Source organism: Sarcophilus harrisii, chromosome 6, assembly GCF_902635505.1.
Source record: "Sarcophilus harrisii chromosome 6, mSarHar1.11, whole genome shotgun sequence".
Classification (NCBI taxonomy): Eukaryota; Metazoa; Chordata; class Mammalia; order Dasyuromorphia; family Dasyuridae; genus Sarcophilus; species Sarcophilus harrisii.
This window is the reverse complement of record NC_045431.1, coordinates 130770332-130778484: the sequence shown is the minus strand read 5'-3', so window position 1 is coordinate 130778484 and position 8153 is coordinate 130770332. Positions and strand designations below refer to the sequence as shown.

The 8153-nt window shown below is 39.7% G+C and overlaps 1 protein-coding gene across 2 annotated transcripts in view; it reads left to right on the top strand.

Moving 5' to 3' along the window:
* Nucleotides 1-314: 314 nt before the first annotated feature.
* Nucleotides 315-8153, top strand: part of SGMS2 (sphingomyelin synthase 2) — a 106350-nt gene continuing 98511 nt past the window's right edge. The window contains exon 1 of one of the 2 annotated variants that reach the window (XM_031942777.1): nt 315-372. The gene's annotated coding sequence lies outside the window, so the exon portion shown is untranslated. Of the gene's footprint in view, nt 373-1033; nt 1114-8153 lie in introns of those variants that run through there. The other variant, XM_031942778.1, reaches the window with a different exon arrangement.

The following is an 8153-nucleotide window of genomic DNA, read 5'->3' as shown; positions in this document are numbered from 1 at the left end:
CGTCTGCCCCTGCCTTGTGGTGCCCAAGTGTGTGTGAACACTCCCTCCGCTGTCATTTCCTGAGGCAGGCCTGAGACAGGGGAGAACGCAGGGCGGATCAGGGCGCGGGCCGGGGGTTCCCTCCCAGGCCCCACCCGAAGAACTTCGCCAGGAGCGGCGCTGGTAGAACTTTCCCGGGGCCGGTCCCTGCAGCTGCGCGGTCCCCGGGACACTGACCCAGAAAAAGGCCAAACCCCACCTTCTCGGCGGCACCCGAGCGCGGGGAAGAAGGGGCGGGTCAGGTGGGCACTTCTTGAGAAGTCTCACCGGTTTTTCAGGCTCAGCCCAGAGCCGGAATAGACACAGCGGCCGCAGCTTCAGCGGCAGCAGCGGGTGAGTCAGGGTTTGGAAACGGAGCGGGCGGGGGAGAGCAGGCGAATGAATGATGTCAGGCGCGGCGGAGCGCAGGGCTCGGGCATCAGCAGCGGGGCGCCGGGCGCACAGCTCGGGGCGCTGGGCAGGCGACGTTTAGAGAGGAGAGCAAAGGCGCTGGGGGCTGGCTCGGAAGGGAGGACAAGACCGGAGCAGCTGCTAGGGAATCCTCCAGGAGCAGCCCCAGCCCAGCCCAGCCCAACCCAGCCGAGCTTTCTCTCTCTCGTTCCTCCTGCTCCGGAGCCGCCCTCAGCCTGCCCGCCCGCGCGCGTGCGGCTGCCGCATTACCCAGGTGCCACGGACGGGAGAAGGGCGCGTCTCCCGCCGCCAGCGGCTGAGGGCAGGCTGGCCCCGGTACCTCTAGCCCCGGTCACGGTCACGGTCGCGGGGCCGAAACGCCCAGCACCTAGGGTAGACCCTAGGGGCTTGGGGCGACTGGGGGAGGGAGGCGCGGGAAGAAACTTTCTAGCGGCTTCTCTTGCCCCTTGCGTCTGCGGTCGCCGAGATCCGGGGGAGTGTTGGTGTCTGGGTGCTGAGGGAGCAGCTGCAAAGCGCCCGGAGGTGGAAACAAGAGGCTCTGTCTGGGCGACTGCGGCTGCTGCAGCTGCTACAGCTGCTGCACTTCGAGCTCCCCTTCGTGGCTGCTTCTCCGAGAAGCAAGTGCCTTCAGCCGGGATCCAGTGGGGCTACGGTTAATAGAGGGTAAGAAGAGGCGCGAGGAGAGGCTGGTGGGAGGTAGCCGGAGGAGGGGGGAAAGTATCAGCTGAAGTTTGCCTTCTGAGGAAGGCGAAAACGGAAGGCAAGAGCTGATGACGAGTCGATGAATATTCTCCCCTGCCCTTGGCATTCCTATTTTTCATGGAAGATGGGGAGGGTCCTGGGCTTTTTATTTTTTATCATGTTATGAATTATAGAATGGATTACAGTTCATTCATTCGGAATCATTTTAGGAAAATTGTGAGAATGTTTATTCCCATTTTACTGAAAAAAGCCACAGCTTTCCCAAGGCCAAGTGAGAGGTTACTGGCAGAAATTAGATTTTGAAAGGAAGTACCTTGACTGTTTCCCTCTTCTTCCTCTCCCTTTTTTCTTCCTTTCCCTTTCTTTTCTTTCCTTCTCCCATCTTTTTGAGAGGCACTGGGTATAGACTAATAGCACAGCTCTAGAAATGCCAGCCCCAAAACCTCAGGCTTCGGCATTCTCGAGTCGGATGTCTGTTAGATAAAGGGAATAATTGCCTTTTTACCTTCAAGTTTTAGGGAATGTAGCTATGGACTTGTGCCAGTTTCCATAGGAGTTCTCTGTGTCCCTCAAGGGCTATTAGGAAATAATAGGCTTTTGAGAAGCCGCAGTTAACTGCTTAAAATAATCCAACTATTGTATTGCACCTGTTAGCTGTATCCGTATCCTGTGATTTTTTTTTTTTCCGTGTAGTTCAATGATTCAATCCCATTTCTTGCTGCAGAGGCTGCCTTTTATAGTGGGACTTGAAAATAATTATAAGAGGTCATTATTGCACCTTTAAAAAGTTCAGATCAGGTGAGGAATTGTTTCTTTTCTAAAACTCTGTGTTGTTCCCGTAAACCCAGGTTTCTCTTTTCCTATTACAACTGTTGATGGAACTGAACATGTAAGAATCCCTGTGAGGGATATCTAGAGATATATTCTATATCTCTAGATGTTTCCTCAAATGTTTAAAGTGAGTGGTAAAAGAAATGTATATAAATGGTGCTCTTCAACTCCCACTTCCACAGGCATTTTTTTCTAATATGCAGTGCTAAAAGTATTCCTATTCCTATTCCCTTAGTTGCTGATACTGGGGTTTTTTTCCCCCCCACTGTAGTGATATTGAAGTGTTAATGCGTTAACAATATCTTACTCTAGCACATATCCAGTACTTTAAAGGGAGGGGTTTTTTGTTTGTTTGTTTGTTTTGTATTTTTTCAACAATCATCTAACATTTACTTACACCACAACTACAATTTAGAAGTTCAGACTTTTAGTGAAAAGCTTGTGGAAAACCTAAACAAAACCCAAGTTTTAGTTTAATGGGGGAAGATAAGGCGAACATAATTGGTATTGGAGCTGGAAGATACTTTAGAGGTCATTTAGTCTCATCCTTCATTTTAGAGGTGAAGAAACTGAGGCCCAAAGGCTATTAAATGAAAGGTGAACTTGAAACCAAATCCTAACTCTAAACCTAGCACTTTCCCTCTCTTCCCCTTCCTTGGTGGAACTAATTTAAAATGTAATTGATTGGTCAATAATGACAAAAAAAGAAGAAAGTAATAAATATTGGAAAGGATGTTGGTGCATCGTTGGTGGAATTGTGAACTGATCTAACCCTTCTAGAGAGCAATTTGAAACTATGCCCAAAGGGCAGCCAAATTGTGTATATATTCCTTGACCCAGAAATACCACTATTACATCTGTATCTCGAAGAGATCACAAAGAAGGTAAATAAACCTACATGTATAAAAATATTGATAGCAGCCTTTTTAGTGATTGCAAAACATTGAAAATTGAGGGAATGCTCCTAAGTTGGGGAAAGGCTAAACAAATTGTGGCATGTGAATGTAGTGGAATACTATTGTCGAAAACAAAATGTTTAACAGATTTCAGAAAAACCTGGAAAGACTTGTTATGAGCTGATGCAAAATGAAATGAACAGAATCAGAAAAACATTGTACATTGTGTGATGATCATCTATGATTGGTTCAACTCTTCTTAGCGACACAACCCAGACAAGTGCAAAGGACTCAGGAAGGAAAATGCTGTCCATAACCAGATAAAGAATTGATAGACTCTGAATGCAGATTAAAGCATTTTTTTAACTTATTTTTTTCTTATGGATTTTTTCCTTTTGATCTGTTTCTTTCACAACTGTGACTAATATGGAAATATATTTTATGTGATAGCACATATATAAATAGTATCAAGCTGCCTTCCATCTTTGGAAGATGGGAGGGAAGAGGAGGGAGAAAATTTTAGAACTCAAAATCTTGTAAAATTGAGTGCTAAAAGTTTTCTTGACAAGCACCTGGGAAAAAAATAAAATACTACTTACAAAAATAAAATGTGATAATATAATAAATAAAATTAATAGTATAATAGATTATGTTTATTTATTTTAATTAATATAATAATAAAATAAATTAAAACTTAGCAAAATATATCACTAAGTCAATATATAGCTTACAGGGATCCTAATGTATGGATTTATGTCTTTCCATTTGAGTTTGATACCACTATCCTAGGCTCATAGTAGCAGAAAAGATAGTCACTTGTATTGGTAAAGGAAGTCTTCTCATCTGGCAGTTCCTCTACACTAATCAAATCACAAGTCTGGCCTCCATCCTTGTCTCTTATCTCACCACCATGTGCAATTTTGATCAATGTTTAAGGGTAAAGGTAGTGATTTTTTTCATCATTTCATTTTCTTTTCTAAAGTGCAGTTTTTAAGAGTAGAAATCTGACTCGATTGTATAAGGAAATTATCCAGTGAAAACTTATTGTTTGTAATTTTTGTCATTTGTCAAAAACTGGAACACAAGCTCTAGAAATGCTCAATTCTAATAAATAGTCTTCCATTGACCTGATTCAAATTCAGTTCCAGGCTTTGTGGCTAAACATTAAGGATACAAAGATAATCCCTGTCTTCAAGGAACTTATTGTCTCTCATTTTAGGGAATCGGACAACAATTACATATAGGGACAATATAGAAAATAATACTAATTTGTGTTTTGAATCATTACCAGGAAACTTTTAAACAGTTTACAGTAATCTGTTTAAAAGAAAGTTTATGATAAATAGAATACAGTAAAAAAGAAAATACAAGGTCATAGGTTTAAAAATTGAAACACAAAAATCATTTTTTACCTTTCATCTAATGAATATATTTTGAGCATATACTATAATGAAGACACTATGCTAGGTATACTAAAGGATACAAAAATGAATAAGATATTTTCTTTGTCATTTGTTAACAAACTTACAGTCTAGTATGAAAGTGAAAATAGAGATGGATAACCATTTGGATTGGAGTGTGAGAAGTCCAAAGTTCGATGAAAGTTCATAGGAGAGAAGTATTCCTTTTGACTAAGGGAATTAATGAAGTCTTTGTGAAAGATAGGAAAGAACTGGATTGTGGGTTAAGGGAGATAAGGAAAGAAAGGCATTTCAGGGGGAAGGAACAGAATGAACAAAACTATGGAGATTGGAAGTTGGGAACATAGGATGATGTGTTTGAAGAATGATGAATACTTTGGCATGATTATGGGATCATAGCATAGAAATGAAGGTTAGAGATCTGGTCCATCAGTTTTCAAATGTGTTGTGTTAGGGCTCCTTTATACATGTAAAATTTATTGAGGATCCCTCTCCAGAGCTTTTGTTTATGTGGGTTATAGCTATAAATATTGACTTTAGTATTATTGTGACAATTGCTTCAATCTCCTTTCAACCTTAGCCTTGAAAGGGGATCTCTAGATCACAGTTGAGAACCACTGATCTAGTAGAATGCTCTTATTAAACTGAGATTTAGAGAGAGAAAGTAAATTGCTGAAAGTGGACCAGGAGAACATGGATTCTCTGACTCCCAATCCAGTGATGTTTCTATTCTGGGGATGGCTACAGATGGAAATAGTGGAAGATGAGGCTAAAAATAGAGGTAATGTCAAATTATGGAGAGCCTTGAATACTGGACTTAGAGGATTGGTGTTTATTCAAAAGATCATGGAGATCCAATAAAAATTTTGATCACAAGGAATAATACATTAGGAGGAGGACCTCTGTTGGTTTCAATTTGTCAGTAATTAGCCTGGGACTCATTACTCATGACTCATACCTGGGCAAATGAGCAGTTGCCAATGGTTAGCAGTGAATAGGTTGTTTGCTACAGCAGATAACAGTAGGAGTTTTCAAGAGAGACCACAAAAGATGCTGGTTCCCTTTCAGAAATAGTGGGAGTTTTTAAGAGAAGTCACAAAAGATTGGTTCCATTCCAGAATGCTAGCTCTTCCATAGATATTAGTGCACTTACCAGCCCAGAATTGTGCAATGTTTGTTTGCTTACTGAAGGAATTCATTACCTTGCTGTACATTAAGGGCGAGTTGGCCTTTCGTGAAAGGCTTTGAGTAACTGTGAGAAAGAAAATTGAAATTTAAATACAAAAAGGATAAATATAGCTTCAATTTTCAGGCTTGCTGGGATCATTGCATGGGATCAAAGAGTTGTACATAAAGAACACATGATTACCCCAAATGGGAACACTGGATATAATTCTGTATTTATATTATTCGTAGAGCATATTTCTTTTTTTTTTTAAATCAAAGCTTTTTATTTACAAAATATGTGTGGGTAATTTTTCAATATTGACCCTTGCAAAGTCTTCTGTTCCAAATTGTCCCCTTCTTCCTCTTACCCCTTCCCCTAGATGGCAGGTAGTCCAATACATGTTAAATATGTTATATCCAATATATGTATACATATTTATACAGTTATATTGTTGCATAAGAAAAATCAAATCAAGAAGTAAAAAAAAAAAAAACTAGGAAAGAAAACAGTGTAAGCAAACAACAGAGTAAGAATGCTATGTTGTGGTCCACACTCGGCTCCCATGGTCCTCTCTTTGGGTTTGGATGGCTCTCTTGGTCACTGAACAATTGGATTTGGTTTGAATCATCTCACTGTTGAAGAGAGCCACATCCGTCAAAATTGATCATCATATAGTCTTCTTGTTGCCGTGTATAATGCCGTGCTGGTTCTGCTCATTTCACTTAGTTCATGTAAATCTCTCCAGGCCTCTCTGAAATCATTCTGCTGATTATTTCTTATAGAACAATAATATTCCATAACATTCATATACCAAAATTTATTCAGCCATTCTCCAATTGACGAGCATCCACTCAGTTTCCAGTTCCTTGCCACTATAAAACAGGATTGCCACAAACATTTTTGCACATGTGGTCCCTTTCCCTCCTTTATAATCTCTTTGGGATATAATCCCAGTAGAAACACTACTGGATCAGAGAGTATGCACAGTTTGATAACTTTTTGAGCATTGTTTCAAATTAGTAGACCAGATTTCAGAGAGCTCAAATAAAAGTGAGGGGAGGGTACCTTATTTATGGGGGAAAAACAGCCTTATTCTTGAGTCATAAAATGTGATAAGAAATGGAGATTAAAAAGAGGTCCTGAGGTCTTGCTTGTGTACTTGAAACATTTTACCAATTTGGGATTCTTTTGAATTTCTTTCTCCGCTAATTTAAAATGTAAATGTTTAAACCTCTAGTGTTGTTCATCTCCTGCCTTGGATTATTTTAGATAATCAAAATATCATTTGTGCTTTAAAGGATCCCCTTTGATGAAAATCATAACTTATCCAAGCTTTCCTATTCTGTGCAGTTTTGAAAGATCCTTTTTAGAGGCTTTGCTCATCTTGGACACATCTTGTGTCAGTGACAACGTTTGTATAATCCCGTGCAGGCTTAAAACTAGCCAAGAAAGCCAGAAAGAAAATTTTATATATTGACTTCTCAAAACAAATGCACTTGAATTCAGAATCTACCAAATTTACTAGAAGCCTTGCTTATATTTCACGAGCACTAATGTAGCACTCAAGAAGTTCATCTGTTTCTTATCTTTCACTTTTATTGGTCTTGTATAATCATTTTCTGGTCATACATTTTCTTAATAGACTTGGCATCATTTCTTATGCATAGGTTAACTTCAGAAATGTCTTACAACCTTCTGGTGACCATCATGTGTTTTTCTACTTTCTTTGGGACAAAATTCTTTTGAATTTTAGGAGATTGTGGTGTTACCATGTATAATATCTAGGCCAAATAAGAGGAAATAGAATTTTGATTTGAATTTTGGATGTAAGAGGGAAATCTAAAAGAAAGTATTTTTAGATCATTAGGAACTTGAGAAGACAGGCCAAAGTAGGTTGACCTTGGACTTCTTCCTGCACAATGAATATATAACAAAGAAATGGCTATTCCCAATAACTGATTACAGGATTATAATTGAGACCAAATAGGTGAGATTTTTTGCCTCTTCTCATCCCAGAATCTTAACACTGTTGCATTCTCTGCTCACTAGATTCATGGAATGATGATGATGATGACTTTTTTTTCCTGCATTAATTCATAAAAGTATAGTAGAAAATGGAAAAAAGGAAGCTTGGGCCAGGACCAGGAATAGTTTGTTGTTTTTGATCTAGTTGTGTAAAATTACACATAATCTACATTCTTAACTAAAAAAAAAAATTGTTTATCTTAGCAAAGAGTAGATATCACTGTTTTTCTTTTTTTAAAATCTTTAATGGTTACAATTGTTACCTATTTGGAACATGGGGGGTTGTGTGGATGGGCAGTATAAAGCTAGTTTTCAGCTGGTTTGGGGGTATCATACACACCTACATACATAATTGGGCACTCAGCTGTCATACCTTTTGCCTTTAAAAAGTTCTAACATAGGATCTGCTGAAGTCCCAGTAGATACTGAGTCAATATAACAGAAATGCTGCTGTCTCTACAGATTAGCCTTCTGGGAGAAATATTGTACCATGGGCACTACTGTCTCAGAAAATGCTGGGGGACTTCAGGAACTGAGAAGGGTTATGTAACACAAATGCCCACTGTCTTCTGTGATTTGCATTTGCTGAGAGAATTGTTTTTAACTATCTCAGGCATTACTGATTGAGGAGTTGCTCACAAACTTTAATAATTATAGAAG